Source organism: Castor canadensis, chromosome 6 (genome assembly GCF_047511655.1).
Source record: "Castor canadensis chromosome 6, mCasCan1.hap1v2, whole genome shotgun sequence".
Classification (NCBI taxonomy): domain Eukaryota; kingdom Metazoa; phylum Chordata; class Mammalia; order Rodentia; family Castoridae; genus Castor; species Castor canadensis.
The window spans coordinates 97348182-97365629 of NC_133391.1; the positions used below are offsets into that span (position 1 = coordinate 97348182).

At 36.3% G+C, this 17448-nt stretch overlaps 1 long non-coding RNA gene across 1 annotated transcript in view; it reads right to left on the bottom strand.

The window, feature by feature from the left end:
- Nucleotides 1-17448, bottom strand: part of LOC141424166 (uncharacterized) — a 244256-nt gene that overhangs the window by 49041 nt on the left and 177767 nt on the right. The window contains exon 8 of the long non-coding RNA XR_012449096.1: nucleotides 6200-6270. This is a non-coding gene — a long non-coding RNA (uncharacterized lncRNA). The remainder of the gene's footprint in view (nucleotides 1-6199; nucleotides 6271-17448) is intronic.

The following is a 17448-nucleotide window of genomic DNA, read 5'->3' on the forward strand; positions in this document are numbered from 1 at the left end:
TGTTATTTGTTTGCCTGGCCTCCAAGCCTGATGTCTTGACCCTTCTGGAGAATCTGTGAACTACAGAATACCATACAGTAAGTTTTTTTTCTCATTAAACTAACTAGAGAGGGATCTGTTGTTTGTAACTCAAAACACTGACTAATATAGCCAAGGATTGTTTTTCTCTTTCTGTCTTATAATTTATTCTGAAATATTTAAGATATGCACAAAGGCCATTTCTTTCTCAGTCCTGGATGTCTTCCACATACATACACCACTAGAAACAGTAACTGGCTTTTTTTGTGGAAAGGTATTCATACTTTAGACAAACTACTTATTAACACAACTGCATATTGCCACTCACCATGCGTATTTGGGATCACTACTGAATAATCTAAAATACTGCATTCAGTAATTCCAAGATTATTTAAGATGCCTATAATTATGCCTGTCAACTTCCTAAAAACCTGTATTCGTGAAGTTTAGGTATTATATGATCCATTTTCCTGTATACCCTATTAGAATCAACCCTATGACAAGCAATCTTACTCTTCAATTAAGTATATAAGTTAAAATATTCAACAGACATTTTTCTCTACATTTTTTGCAAAATAAAAATGATTATATTCATTCATTAAATATAATCATAATGAGGAATCTTTTCTTCTAAGAAAAGATACCTATATGCAACATTTAAATAACTCATTTGCATTGGTGGCCCCTGGAAGGCCAGAGAGCTATTCTCAGACAAAGAGGTCCAGACATGACCCGAAAGACACACACTGCAGTAGGGATGGACACTGTGCACTGAAGCAGGCTTATTCCAGCCCATGATAGCTGATTGTGAAATTTTTCAGGAATTTTGAAAAACATTTTTTCAACATTAATACTGTTAAAAATTAAATTATATAAATTTATAATTACATTCATTAAATTATAAACAAGTTATCTAAAACATTAAAATTAAGACCATACATATGCAAAGATCAAACACTTCCTAATTATTTAACTGCATTTTCTGTTATCTGTGTCCCTGAGGTTACATATGTTGCATCTGAATGGGGGAAAATGGTTATGAAATGGTGTTCTGATGCCCCTGGCTTCCCAACTAAACACTCAGTGGCACCATGGTGGAACAATTTACACCACAGATATTGGTCAAAGCTGCCAATAAGGGCTTAATTTTTTGTTTTGTTAATTATCTAGACTGAACAAAGTGCTAAAGTATTATTAATGGATAATGAAAATGAGAAAATGATAATTATGCATATTAAACTTAAAAGTGTATCCTATTTATGACTGTTACATCATGAGTAACTTTTTAAAAAGGAGCCTCCAGACATATTCTTCAGGCATCAAAATGTATGATCTGATTCACAACATTGACAAATGAGTGAATTTCTGACAATGTCTTCATTGAATCACTTTGTTTTGTTTTGTTTTGTTTTTATTGTTGTTTTGTTTACTTAGAGACAGGGTCTTGATATGTAGCCCGAGCTAGATTCAGATCTTCCTGCCTCAGCCTTATAAATGCTGGGATTATAATAATATCACCACACTTGGCTCACTTCTATTTTATTTGTTAACATAAATGAAAATACAACTGATGCTCATGTCACAACTGTGCTCTTTCATCAACTGCCACCATAGGTTGCCTAGGAATGTAAGAATTTGTCAAATGTTAATAAAATAGTCTGTGAGAATCAATTGACTATAAGGAATTTACAATAAAGAATACTGCACATTTTATTATTATAAATTTGTGTGAGATCCATCTTTTATATAAGAAAAATTTATTGTCACATTAATGCACATATGTAAGCTTTTTTTTTTTTTTTACCAGCACAACACTGGACAGTTATTCAGCAGGGGAAAGAAGTTAGACCTCCAAATTGATGCTTTAAAAAAAGAGATAAAGAAATGGAAGGAAAGGAGAGAAAGGAGGAAGGAGGACTTGAAGCATAAATGAAAATGATAAATACAATTGATTCTTACATTATGTAACTCTTTAAAGTTCTTAATACACTTGCATATAGACTTTCTTGGTTTGAACTCTGTTCTGTATGCCCTCTTCTCCTCTGCACAATGTCCTCTCCAGTGAAAGGGAAACTCAGCTCAGCTATGGCTCTGGATCCTGCTCTATTTTCCTTCTTTATTTAATTTGTCTTTTCTTGCCACTAGCCCAAAGACACTGGCTTGCTAATTAGTGGGAAAAAAGATTGAGGAATTTGCTGAGTTGTCAGATTCTACTGTTGCATTCCTTTCTGATTCACCCACTTGCCTGATCCTTGTCAGAGTCCTCACTTCCTTCTCAGCCACTTTTAGTCTCTCAAAATAAAAATATTTATAAATATATGCACTGAATGGCAGCCTCATCAGGAAAGAACCAAATATACTCACCCATCTCTTCCCAGAATTCCTTTTCTTCATTTCCTACCTCAGTACCAATTACCCTTGCTGTGCCCCTGCCCTTCCCATGCCAGTTCCTGGACCATTCCAGAATCTTCTTACCAATGTAATTGCTAGTATTTCTGCCTAGCTCATAGATTCTGACTAAAAAAGAGAAGACAAGCAAAATGTTACACATATACTTAATGGCATTTTCCCCCACTTTTGACCACCCAAAATGTAACAATAGCCAGCTAAAGTTTCCCTTTTTCACTTTATTCTCTCTACAAAGTCTTCTGCACTCTGGCTGTCCATGCTTCTAACTAACACAGCTTCCAGAAGGATAAAGTGTGGAAAACAGGTCTATTCTATTCTCCTCTGTGTCTACATTGCCCAGCACAAAGTGGATACTCAATAAAGGTTTACAAAATTAGTCTGACAGTCAATCATCCTCCTGGTCTAAGCTTGAAATATTTCCTCCAGAAGATTGTACTACCAGGGGTTTCACTGTTTGAGATTCTGCTAGAAGACAGGCTAATAAGACCAATTATCCAGACTAGAGACAAAGTGAAGCTCCACCCAGAATATCACTTTGTTTTAAACCTAAGGGAAGAGCACTTCAGCTCTGCCTCTTTTATGTCAGTTACAACTTTCTATTTTCTCTTACATTTTTAGGTGAACACGTCTCATCTTTTACATGTTTCTATGAGCAAATGGACTGACTAATATGACTGATACTTAGTTTTCTATCTTCTACTTACTTTGTACATAAAAGTATTCAATATATTTTATTGATTGAATAAATCCTCCATGTCCATGTGTATATATAAGAACATACATGCATTTTTTTCTCCCTAAAACAGATATGTGTTTGTGAGAGAGAGAGAGAAAGAGAAAGAGAGAGAGATTAGAGGAATGAGAAATGCATCTTTTAGCCAATACTTACTAAATGCTTACTCTTAGACTCTTTTTTATGTACCAATTCATTTCATCCTTATGACAATACTATGAGTTAAATTAATAGCATCATGTCTATATTACAGATGATGAAATAGAGATATTAAGTAATTTGCCCACAGTTAAATAGCTTTTATGTGGTAGATCTGTAATTCAAACCCACACAGTTCACTTCAAAGTGACTTCACATAGTGACCCTGCTGTTGATGTTATAACAGATCCATCCTCACAATAATTTTGTGGGGTAGGCAGAAGCCATTCTGCCAAAGAAACAGAAGATAGGGGATAAGAACACTAAGTAACTTACCTAAGGTTGCACAGTAAATAAGGAACAATTCCAGCAATGGATCGTAAATATTATGGCCCAAAATTTAGTGCTAAGGAAGTTCCCAGGATGATCCTTAATACCTGGTTAGACTTTAGGCACAAGGACCAGGCAACAGAAATGAATTGCTGAAAAGAACATTCTTTTACATTTCCAAGAGCATCATTCAGTAAGTAACCTAGCAATATATGTTAAAATTTAAAATGTATAACAATCCCATTTTGTGAATCTGCCCTCCAGAATTTAAAAAGTAGTAGAACATAAGGATTTATAAGCAAGAACATTACAATTTCTATTGTAATAACAAGAGATTGATAACAACCTAAATGTTCATGAATAAATAGAAAGATAATAAACTAATAAAATCAAAACCTAATTCTTTTAAAAGGCAAAAAATTGACAAAAGTTTAGCTAGACTGACAAAGAGAAAAATTAAGAAAATGCAAAGAAAATTCACACTTCTCAATTTTAAAACTTACAAAGCTACAGTAATCAAAACAGTGTGACACCAGCATGAAGACACCTATAAATCACCAGAACAGAACTGAGAATTCATAGATAAAACATTACATTTGTTGTCAATTGGTTTTCAACAGGGCTGCAGAGACAAGTCAGTGGGGAAAATTTATCTTTTCAACAAATAGTTCTGGGACAATATGTGAAGAATTCCCACAACTGAACAATGTCTACATATGAAAGAATTAAGTCAGATGCCCTATCTCACACTATACACAAAATTAACTCAAAACAGATCATCAATCTAAGTGCTAAATCTATAAAAGTCTTAGAAGAAATCATGAATGTAAGCAATGATTTCCTAGCTATAACAACAAAAGCACAGGCAACAAGAGAAAAAAATAAAGTGGAGTGGGGAAGGGGGACTGGTGGCACAAATAATGTATACACATGTAAGTAAATGTAAAAACTATAAAATAAAGGGGGGAAATTTTTTTTAAATAGGTAAATTGGTTTTTAATTTTTTTCAAAATTTTGACCTTCAAAGGACACCATCAGGAAAGGTAAGGTAAGGAACTTATGTCAAGAACATACAAAAGACTCATAACTCAAAAAGTCAAGCCAGGTAAAAGGTGAGCAAAGGAGTTTAATAGCTCCCCAAAGAGCATATACAAACAACTAATAACCACATCAAGACATGCCCAATGTTATCAGTCACTGGAGAAATGTAAATCAAAATCACAATGAGATACCACTTCTTACCAAGTAGGATGGCTGAAATAAAAAAGACAAACAATAACAAATCTTGGCAAGAGTGTGAAGAAATTAGAACCTTCACACATTGTTGGTAGGGTTGTAAAATGGGGCAGCCACTAAAGGAAACAGTTGGATAGTTCCTCCAAATTTAAACATTAAGCAATTGAAAACAAAAACTTGTATACAAATGGTCAAAACAGTGTTATTCATAATAGCTCCAAAGTGAAAACAATCTGTATGCCCATCAACTGATGAATGGATAGACATAAAACATTCTACATTCATGCAATGGAAATATTATTCCGCCATAAAAGGAACAACTTACTGATACATCCTATGAAATGGAAGAAACTTGATTATTATGCTAAGTGAATCAAGCCAAATACAAGAGCCTGCATTTTGCATGACTCCACTTGAATGTCCAGAACTTGGAAATCTGTACAAACAGGAAGAAATTTAGTGCATAACAGGGCTGAAGAGGAGAGACTGCACAATGACTACAAATGGGTACAGGGTTTCTTTTTAGGCGGGTGAAGTGTCCTAAATTTGCATTGTGGTGGTGGTTGCACAGTTCTGTGAATATACTAAAAGTCCCTCACACTTTCTATGAGAATTATAGCTCACTAAAGCTGTTAATTAAAAAAAAAAGTTTCTCCACATAAAAAGTAAAGCAAAAGAAAAAAGGTTAACAGTGAACTGCACTGTGATAAACAAAATGATGAAATATGTTTCATCTATTGGCCTAATGAAAGTTTATATTAATAGTTTATAAAGTGCACTTTATCTCACTTTTGTAAAGTACTAAACAAAAATCTGCATATACATATGTGTTTGCACGAGTAGTTTGAAACACTGGTTAAAAAAGAAGAAAAAAGAGTAGAATTTCAGTCTTCTCAAGGTGTGACAAGGGAAGTTATTAGCTTTCTCTTTGCATTGTTCTACCTTATACAACTAAGAATTACTTTGCTTATTTAAATAATTACATTTAGAATTTAAAAATCTCTAATACTGACAAATTAATAGGGGAAAGGTAGCAATTTAAGGAAAGCTACTCTCTGTCCCCACAAGCAAGGCCGGTCCTGCCCACTGGCTCCCCTAGGCAGGAGGTGGATAAGCAGTCAAGGCGAGGGTGCTGACCCCTCTCTTCCCTGTGCTCAAGACTGCAGGAACAGGATGTAGTTGCCTTGACTATGTCTGTGTCTTCTCTGCTTGTTTAGCCTCAAAGGTGCTGTGGGCATTTCACCAGTTTAAAAAAGGACAGATATTTCTAACAGTGGTAGTTCAAATTTAAAATTTTTCTTTGTTAGCTTAAAGGAAAACCTACATCAGACTCACCTGGCCTCCTAGATATTTGCCTTTTCCCAGTTTGAGCACACCTGATAAGCAAAACAGTTGGCTGGAACAACCTGAGGGTCACAAAATGCAAAACTGTTAGTGCTATTAGTCAACTCGAGCATTAATCATTTGATCAGGGTAATTAACCTAACTCTTAACACAGAAACCATGGCACAAAATAAAAGCAGCTGGCATTTATTCTACACACTTGTTACTGCAGGCAGCACTATCTACTTAGAGCAGTGCTGGACGATTTTCATAAATGCACATTTACCAGTTTTCCATGGGAAATCTCCAGTTCTGTTTATCCATAGCTTCTATGTCTGTCTACATATTTAATGCCAATGTTTACTGCACATTAGCATTTTCTATGAAACAAATGTAAGGCATCTTTTACATAAAATGTCAAATGTGTTGCCACCAATATTATAATAATACTCCTCTAGGAAAGGGGCCTGCCTGTGTACAACTGTAATCTATGACATTTACCTGGACCACAAATATAAGATTCTTAATCTTTCATTTCCTGTATCATTACTGTCCCCACCTTAATTAAATCATTATAGATATAACATATCCCTAAATATAACATCTTGTGAATAAAGAACCCCAGTACTAAAAGCAAATGAAACGATAGTGAAGGGTGACATAGAGATGCAGTTATTAAGAACTGGTTAGACAAGGATCCTCCTAGCATTCATGTCAGCTAAAGAAGCAATCAAAGGCTATTGCTGACAGATACAGATTGTATGATTTCAAAAAAAAAAAAAACACCAAAAAAAAGGCCTTACAATAAAATTGCTGTAAGTCTCCCCTGGATCAGTCCGTGCTCACAAATAAAAAGTCCATGACAGACTCTTTTCATGATCTCTCACTTTGCTTAATCACAAATCTTTCCAGGATACAGACTGGATATGGGTGGCTGCTTAGGTGTGGTAGGATCTTATTAAAGGGTAGATTGCATTGTTAGACCAGTTTTTGTGTTAAGGTTTGGTTTGGTTTTGTTTTGTGTTTGTTTTATTTTGTTTTGTTTTACTGAACTTACATTTCAAGAGCTGTGGTTTTTTCTTTTGTGCAATTTTGGCCCTGGGAAAACCAATAAAATAAAGATTTATATATGGATCCAGTGGGAGACTTCCTTGATCAAAATCTATTCTTTAGAGGAGTACTTATTATTAATGTCATATCCTAAGTCCACCTGCTTAAATAAACAAAACATTTAACAAAACTAGCTTATGGTATGTTTCCAGGAAGTAGCGTTTTATTTTGTATTTTATGCATCTATTTCTCAAAACAGCATGGCTTGCACACAAAGTTACAAAAAAAAAATCAAAGATTTTTTTTGTTTGTTTTTTCAGAATGCTACCAGGAGAAGTGAGGACAGATGCTGGTTAATTAGGCTAAAAATTACTGTACTCAGCTCTCAGCTGATGTCCTCTTTGTGAATAATGCTGTTGCTGACAGTTTCGTGGTTGTAATGTGTAGCCAGTCCCCTGCTACAATGATGCCGTGGGTATGCCATCCCACAGTGGCAGTCCTGACATGCCACAGGGGAGAGCTGTGATCCAGAAAGATGCCCCAAGAGCCAGTGAGCCCTTTTTTCTCTTTGACAAGATTCCTAAAAGATGTCTTTCCAAATCTATATCATCCATGATCAAATTAGGACAAGACTTCTCAGACTCACAGAATATCCTTTTGGGAGACTTGCTAAATATAATCCTGTCACCCAAATTATAAAGATGGAGGAATCTTAGAAATCATGCAGTCATTCCCCTTCTTTATAATGAGATACCCAGCACCATGGAAGTAAAGTGGCCTGCTGGTGAATACACAGGCCAGGCAAAACCAGACAAGACTGACTCCAGGTCTTTCTAACCCAAGAATTTAGTTAAGTGAAAGTCTCTGCTATAACTTGAGAATAGTTGTTTTGTTTTGTTTTTTAAATCCTTGACCATAACAGTTCTCTAAATTTGTTAACCTATGAAAATATAAATCACAATTAACTATTTAAAAACAATTTGAATGAAAGCACAACCTATCAGAACCTATGAGATACAGGAAAGGCAGTGTTAAGAGGAAAGTTTATAGCCATGAACACATATATAAAAATGTAGAAAAATCTCAAATAACTGACGTAATGCTGCTTCTCAAACTCCTAGAAAAACCAGAACAAGCTAAATCCAAAGCTAGGAGAAGGACAGAGATAATAAAAATAAGAGCCCAAATCAATGACAAAGAAACCAAAAACACATACAACAACAACAACAACAAAAAACTGGTTCTTTGAAAAGATAAATAAGATTGACAAACCTCTAGCAAACCTGACAAAAATAAGGATGGAAAAGACCTAAATTAGTAAAATTAGAAACTGAAAAGAGGAGTTCATAACAAATACCAATGAAATCCAAGGGATCATTAGGGGCTACTTTCAAACCTATACTTACATAAATAGGAAATTTTAGAAAGATTCGATAAGTTTCTAGATACCTATGACCAACCACACTTAAACGAAGAGGATATAAATCACCTAAATAGTTGAATAACAAGTTATGAAACTGAAGCAGCAATAAAAGAAAATCCCAGGACCTGATGGATTCACTGCTGAACTCTGCCAGACTTTCAAAGAAGAACTAACACCAACACTCCTTATACTTTTCCATGAAATAGAAAGGGAAGGAACACTGCCAAAATTTTTCTATGAAGCCATATTACACTCATCCCAAAACTTGATAAGGACACAACAACAAAGAATTATATGCCAACCTCTTTAATGAACTTAGATGCAAAAATTCTCAATGAAATACTGGCAAACCATATTCAACAATATATCAAAAAGATCATACACCATGATCAAGTCAGTTTCATTACAGGGATTCAGGGAACACAATTCATTAAATGTAACACAGCACATTAACAGAAGCAAAGGCAAAAGCCACATGATCATCTCAATAGACACAGAAAAAAACCTTCAACAAAATTCAACATCCTTTCATGACAAAAGCTCTGATGAAACTAGGAACAGAATGAATGTACCGCAATATAATAAAGGCTATATATGATAAACCTATAGCCATAATAAAAGAGTAAAAACTGAAACCTTTTCCTCTAAAGTCAAGAACAAGACAGAAGTATCTGCTCTCTCCACTTTTACTGAAAATAGTCTTAGAATTACTGGCCAGAGCAATGAGCTGGGAATAAGAAATAAAAGGAATTCAAATAGGAAAGGAAGTAGTTAAATTATCCCTACTTGTAGATGACATGATCTTATACCTAAGAGATCCAGAAAACACCACCAAAAACTCCTAGACATCACAAATATCTTCAGCAAAGTAGCAGGTTACCAAATTGTTTTATAAAAATCAGTAGTCGCTCTATATACCATCAGTAAACAGACAGAGAAAGAATATAGGAAAATAATTCCATTTATAACAACTTCAAAAATAAAATACCTAGGAATAAACGTAACAAAGGTAGTGAAAGACCTCTACAATGAAAACTATAAACCACTAAAGAAAGAAATCAAAGAAGACTACAAAAGATGGAAAGATCTCCCATGCTCATGGATTAACAGAATCAATATTGTGAAAATGGTTAAATTACCAAAGTCAATCTACATGTTCAACAAAATCTCCATCAAAATTCCAATGACATTCATCACAGAGATGAAAAAAGTAACCTTAAAGTTCATTTGGAAACACAAAAGACTGCCAATACAATAACCAAAGCAATGCAGAACAAAAAGAGCAACAACGGAGATACCACAATATCAGACTTCAAACTATACTACAGAGCCATAACAATAAAAACAGCATGGTACTGGGACAACAAAACACATATGAAGACCAGTGGAACAGAATAGAAGACCCAGATATGAATCCACACAGCTATACCCACCTGATTTTTGACAAAGGCACCCAAAACATATGATGGAAAAAAGACAGTCTCTTCAACAAATGTTGCTGGGAAAATTGGGTATCTGCATGCAGAAACTGGAACTAGATCCATGTCTTTCACCCTGTACAAGTATTAACTCAAAGTGTATTAAGGACCTTAATGTAACCTGAAACTTTGAAGCTAGTGCAGGAAAGAGCAGGGAATACATTGGAACTTATAATTACAGGTAATAACTTCCTAAATAGAACTCCAACGATTCATCAACTAAGAGAAAAGTTGACAAATAGGACAACATGAAACTAAAAAGCTTCTGCATAACAAAAGAAATGATCTCTAAATTGAAGAGTTTGCCCACAGAATGGGAGAAAATCTTTGCCAGCTGTACATCTGACAAAGGACTAATGATCAGAATATACAGGTTGCTCAAAAAACTAAACTCCCAAAAAATTAATGACCCAATGAAGAAATGGGCAAATGAACTGAACGGAGCCTTTACAAAGGAGGAAGTTCAAATGGCTAAAAAACACATGAAGAAATGCTCACCTACTATGGCCATAAAGGAAATGCAAATCAAAACCACATTAAGATTCCACTTCACTCCTGTTAGAATAGCCACCATCAAGAACACAAAGAAAAAGAAAAAAAAAGAAATATGCAACTTATAAAAAAAAAAGAACACAAAGAACAACAAATATCAGTGAGGACGTGGGGAAAAGGAACCCTCATACACTGTTGGTGGGAATGTTAATTAGTTCAGCCACTCTAAGAAATAATATGGAAGCGCCTCAAAAAACTAAAAATAGAACTTCCATGTGATCCAGCAATACCACTCCTAGGGATATAACCAAAGGAATGTAAGTCAGGTTGCAAGAAAGACATCTGCACACCCATGTCTATCGCAGCATTATCACAATAGCTAGGCTATGGAAACAGCCAAGATGCCCCATTAGTGATGAATGGACTAAGAAAATGTGGTATTTATATACAATGGAGTTTTGTTCAGCCATAAAGAATGAAATTTTGTCATTTGCAGATAAATGGATGGAACTTGAGAACATCATCATAAGAGAAGTTGCCAAGACTCAGAAAGCCAAAGGCCGCGTGTTTTCTCTCATATGTGGAATATACCCAATACAAATACAAGCAGTATTATATATACATACAAATAAATACGGAACATGTACCCAAAAGTGGGACTGGTAGAAAAGACCAAGGGAAGAAGGAAAAAAAGGAAAGAAAGATAGCGAATAATAATGAAATAATCACATCTGTGAGGAACAAGGAAACACGCTGAAAATAAACAACACAGGATGAGGGAAAAGGGCTAGGAAGGGCAGTAGAGGGGGTTACATTGATTTAAGCACTAGCAGGCACAGGTATAATACCAGGCAAAAATCCCCCTGGGCAACAAACAGATACCTTAACAACAAAGAACAAGAATGGAAAAACAGGTCACCCTAAGGGAAGGGCACTAATGGGAGGGAAAGAGTAAAAAAGAAAGTTAAAAAGGTGAATATGGTTGATATAATGAATATAGAATTTTTAAATCTGTTGAAATCACCATTAAGAAGAGGACTGAGAAGAATTCCAAGATGGCGGCTAGAGGTAGGAAGCAGAAAGCAACCCTCCTATAGTGGAATCTTGGAGAGACGTGGGAGACACACTTTGCAGGCATAATCACCAAGAAAAGGCATAACTTTGACCACTCCACACCTCCAGCCAGTGCAGAGAATCTCCACTTCACGTTAAACGGAGAAACGAGGAGGCCCCCGGGGCCGCCAGTGGCCGGCACCCATACGGCTTGGGAAGACGTGGACCAGGTGAGCTTCGCGGTACCGCGGTACTCCCACAGACAAGCCTGGGCCAGAGCAGCATAGCCCCTGGACAGACCGACCTCCACCCAGGAAAAAAAAAAAAGAGAAACTGAGTAATAAGCAGTAAGAACAGTTAAGACACGCTGGAAAGAGGGTGGGGCGCCCTGAGCGCTGAAGATTGGGGGAAGGGAATCCTTCCCGGGACTGTAAATAAACAAGCCAGGCAGGCCGGAGATCCTCTGGTGGGAGCGGGGCACGTGCCCAGCAACCAGGAGCAGGGACGCTTGTGAGAGTGGAGGAGGAAAGACCCACTTCCCACGTAAACTGTAAACAAACATGGCGGCCAGCAGGAGCAGCAGCACCGCCCAGTAAGCAGGAGCAGGAAAGCTTCTGAAAGTGGCAGTGGAAGGAAAACTTCAGAGGAGAGGGGGGAAGACCCATCTCCCACATGAACTGTAAACAAACATGCAGGCCTGACAATGCAGGGGCAGTGTCACCTTTCCCAGTGCTTGGAAAGGGGAAAGCCTGTAGCAGAGGCTCCCGCACAGGAGAACTCTGAGCAAACAAAGCCTGTGGGACCAGGTGAGTGCTAGCTCACCCCAGAGATCTGCATAAATAACGCCGCCAGCTACAGGCTGAGAGCAGCAGGCAGGCAAGCCACAGTTGCAGATACCACTCTCAGAACTGTCTCCAGATGCTTTTTTTTCTTTTTCTCCCTACCTTTGATGAGAGAACAACCGAATTACACCTGCAAGCCGAAAAACTTACTGAAACTGTATTGCATTTGAACTGGGGACACTTGGTGGGGCTTTTTGTGTGTGTGTGTGTGTGTGTGTGTGTGTGTGTGTGTGTGTGTGAGTGTGTAGTTTTGTTCTACTTTATGCATCCCCTTTGATGAGACAACTACAGAACAACATCTGAGGCACCAACTCCAGGACTGGAGATTGAGACGGACACCCTATTAAGACTGAAACTGCATTGCATATAAACTTGGAAGTTTTTTGGTTTTTTTTTTTTTTAAATTTTCTATTTTCCATTTTATTTTAATTCACTTTTATATATAGATATTACTTTCATTTACTTACTTTTTATTTTTTTATCTTTGATTTTCAATCCTCTCTCTGTCTCTCTAATGTCTGTTCAGCTTACTGTTGATTAGTACACTAACACTCCCTGTTTATACCTTTGAAACTCTCTTGTCTGACACCTTGTTCTGCTTTCTCCCTCTTGTCTGTATATTTGTTTTCCCCTTTTCTTTAACTTCTTGCTTTCCATCTCAGCTCACTCTTCCATTCTAAATATTACCATTGTTATTATTACAAGCTAGAAAATACTTAATTACACACAGTACAGGGACAGTAACAACACCAAGGACAATGACGGGAAGACAGAAAAAACAGGGAAACCAGTTTCCCCACAGCAACAAATTAGTACAGGAACCAGAGGGGAATGAAGAGAACAGAAAGTCAGATCCAGACTCCAACAAAATGAAGATAAACTATGCCAAAGGACCCAATGAAGCCTACAAGAATAATTTAAAAGAAGACATACTACAAGTACTCAATGAGAATTTTATAAAGATGATACTGGATAGGGTCAACCAAAATGTACAGGAGACACTCAAGAAATTCCAAGACAATAAAAATAGAGAATTTGAAAAAGCAAAAGAAGAAATAAAGGAAACCATAGAAGCACTGTATAAACACCAAAGTGAAACAGAGAACACAATGAATAAATGGATAAATGAACTCAGGACAAAAATAGACAACAATAAAGAAGAAAACTGCCAGGATATGGAAAACCTCAGAAAAAAGAACGAAACAGAACTGCAAAACAAAACGGAAGGCCAATCCAGCAGAATAGAACAAACAGAAGACAGAATCTCAGAACTTGAAGATGAAATGGTAATTAAAGGAAAAACCGAAGAACTATTAATTAAACAACTCAAGACCTGTGAAAAGAAAATGCAAGAACTCACTGACTCCATCAAAAGACCAAACTTGAGAATCATGGGCATTGAAGAAGGAGAAGAGGTGCAAGCAAAGGGAATGCATAATATATTCAACAGAATAATAACGGAAAATTTCCCAAATCTAGAGAAAGATATTCCCATACAAATGCAAGAGGCCTCCAGGACACCAAACAGACCAGATCAAAATAGAACTACTCCACGACATATCATCATTAAAACAACAAGTTCAGAAACTAAGGAAAGAATATTGAAGGCTGTAAGAGAGAAAAACCAAGTAACATACAAAGGTAAACCCATCAAAATCACAGCAGACTTCTCAACAGAAACATTAAAAGCAAGAAGAGCGTGGGGTGAGATCTTCCGGGCACTGAATGAAAATAACTTCAACCCCAGGATACTCTACCCAGCAAAGCTATCATTCAAAATAGATGGAGCAATAAAAGTCTTCCATGATAAGCAGAAACTAAAACAATATGTGACCACAAAGCCACCATTACAAAAGATTCTACAAGGGATTCTGCACACAGAAAGTGACACCCAACTTAACCATGAAAAGGCAGGCAGCACCAAACCACAGGATAAGAAAAAGCAAGACAGTAGAGAGTAACCTCAACTTAGGTACACACAATCAAACCTTCAAACAACTAAGACAACTAAATGGCAGGAATCACCACATACCTATCAGTACTAACGCTTAACGTTAATGGACTTAATTCACCCATCAAAAGACACCGTTTGACAAAATGGATTAAAAAAGAAGATCCAACAATTTGTTGCTTACAGGAGACTCATCTCACCAACAGAAATAAGCATATGCTTAGGATGAAAGGCTGGAAGAAGATTTACCAAGCCAATGGCCCCCGAAAACAAGCAGGAGTAGCAATACTTATCTCTGACAAAGTAGACTTCAAACCTACATTGATCAAACGAGATAAAGAAGGACATTCCATACTAATAAAAGGGGAAATAGACCAAAAGGAAATAATAATCATCAATCTGTACGCACCCAATGTCAACGCACCCAATTTCATCAAACATACCCTGAAAGACCTAAAAGTATATATAAACGCCAACACAGTGGTTGTGGGAGACTTTAACACTCCATTATCATCAATAGGTCATCCAAACAAAAAATCAATAAAGAAATCCAAGATCTAAAATATGCAATAGATCAAGTGGACCTAGTAGATGTCTACAGAACATTTCATCCAACCTCTACACAATATACATTCTTCTCAGCAGCCCACGGAACCTTCTCCAAAATAGGTCATATCCTAGGGCACAAAGCAAGCCTCAGCAAATATAAGAAAATAGAAATAATACCGTGCATACTATCTGACCACAATGCAGTAAAAGTAGAACTCAACAACAAAAGTAAAGACAAAAAACATGCAAACAGCTGGAAACTAAATAACTCATTACTTAATGAAGAATGGATCATCGATGCAATAAAAGAGGAAATTAAAAAGTTCCTGGAAGTCAATGAAAATGAAAACACAACCTACCGGAACCTATGGGACACAGCTAAGGCAGTCTTGAGAGGAAAGTTTATAGCCATGAGTGCATATATTAAAAAGATTGAAAGATCCCAAATCAATGACCTAATGATACATCTCAAACTCCTAGAAAAACAAGAATAAGCAAATCCCAAAACAAATAGAAGGAGAGAAATAATAAAAATAAGAGCTGAAATCAATGAAACAGAAACCAAAAAAAACATACAAAGAATTAATGAAACAAAAAGTTGGTTCTTTGAAAAAATAAACAAGATCGATAGACCCCTGGCAAACCTGACTAAAATGAGGAGAGAAAAAACCCAAATTAGTAGAATTAGGAATGCAAAAGGGGAGATAACAACAAACACCATGGAAGTCCAGGAAATCATCAGAGACTACTTTGTGAACCTATATTCAAATAAATTTGAAAATCTTGAAGAAATGGACAGATTTCTAGATACATATGATCATCCAAAACTGAACCAAGAGGACATTAATCACCTGAATAGACCTATAACACAAAATGAAATTGAAGCAGCAATCAAGAGTCTCCCCAAAAAGAAAAGTCCAGGACCTGATGGATTCTCTGCTGAATTCTATCAGACCTTTAAAGAAGAACTGATACCAACCCTCCTTAAACTGTTCCACAAAATAGAAAGGGAAGGAAAACTGCCAAACACATTTTATGAAGCCAGTATTACACTTATCCCAAAACCAGGCAAAGACACCTCCAAAAAGGAGAACTATAGGCCAATCTCCTTAATGAACATTGATGCAAAAATCCTCAACAAAATAATGGCAAATCGAATTCAGCAACACATCAAAAAGATTATCCACCACGACCAGGTAGGCTTCATCCCAGGGATGCAGGGGTGGTTCAACATACGAAAATCAATAAACGTAATAAACCACATTAACAGAAGCAAAGACAAAAACCACTTGATCATCTCAATAGATGCAGAAAAAGCCTTTGATAAGATCCAACATCATTTCATGATAAAAGCTCTAAGAAAACTAGGAATAGAAGGAAAGTTCCTCAACATTATAAAAGCTATATATGACAAACCTACAGCCAGCATTATACTTAACGGAGAAAAATTAAAACCGTTCCCTCTAAAATCAGGAACCAGACAAGGATGCCCACTATCTCCACTCCTATTCAACATAGTACTGGAATTCCTAGCCAGAGCAATTAGGCAAGAAGAAGGAATAAAAGGAATACAAATAGGTAAAGAAACTGTCAAAATATCCCTATTTGCAGATGACATGATCCTATACCTTAAAGACCCAAAAAACTCTACTCAGAAGCTTCTAGACATCATCAATAGCTATAGCAAAGTAGCAGGATATAAAATCAACATAGAAAAATCATTAGCATTTCTATACACTAACAATGAGCAAACGGAAAAAGAATGTATGAAAACAATTCCATTTACAATAGCCTCAAAAAAAATCAAATACCTAGGTGTAAACCTAACAAAAGATGTGAAAGACCTCTACAAGGAAAACTATACACTTCTGAAGAAAGAGATTGAGGAAGACTATAGAAAGTGGAGAGATCTCCCATGCTCATGGATTGGTAGAATCAACATAGTAAAAATGTCGATACTCCCCAAAGTAATCTACATGTTTAATGCAATTCCCATCAAAATTCCAATGACATTCATTAAAGAGATTGAAAAATCTACTGTTAAATTTATATGGAAACACAAGAGGCCACGAATAGCCAAGGCAATACTCAGTCAAAAGAACAATGCAGGAGGTATCACAATACCTGACTTCAAACTATATTACAAAGCAATAACAATAAAAACAGCATGGTACTGGCACAAAAACAGACATGAAGACCAGTGGAACAGAATAGAGGACCCAGATATGAAGCCACACAACTATAAGCAACTTATCTTTGACAAAGGAGCTAAAAATATACGATGGAGAAATAGCAGCCTCTTCAACAAAAACTGCTGGGAAAACTGGTTAGCAGTCTGCAAAAAACTGAAACTAGATCCATGTATATCACCCTATACCAAGATTAACTCAAAATGGATCAAGGATCTTAATATCAGACCCCAA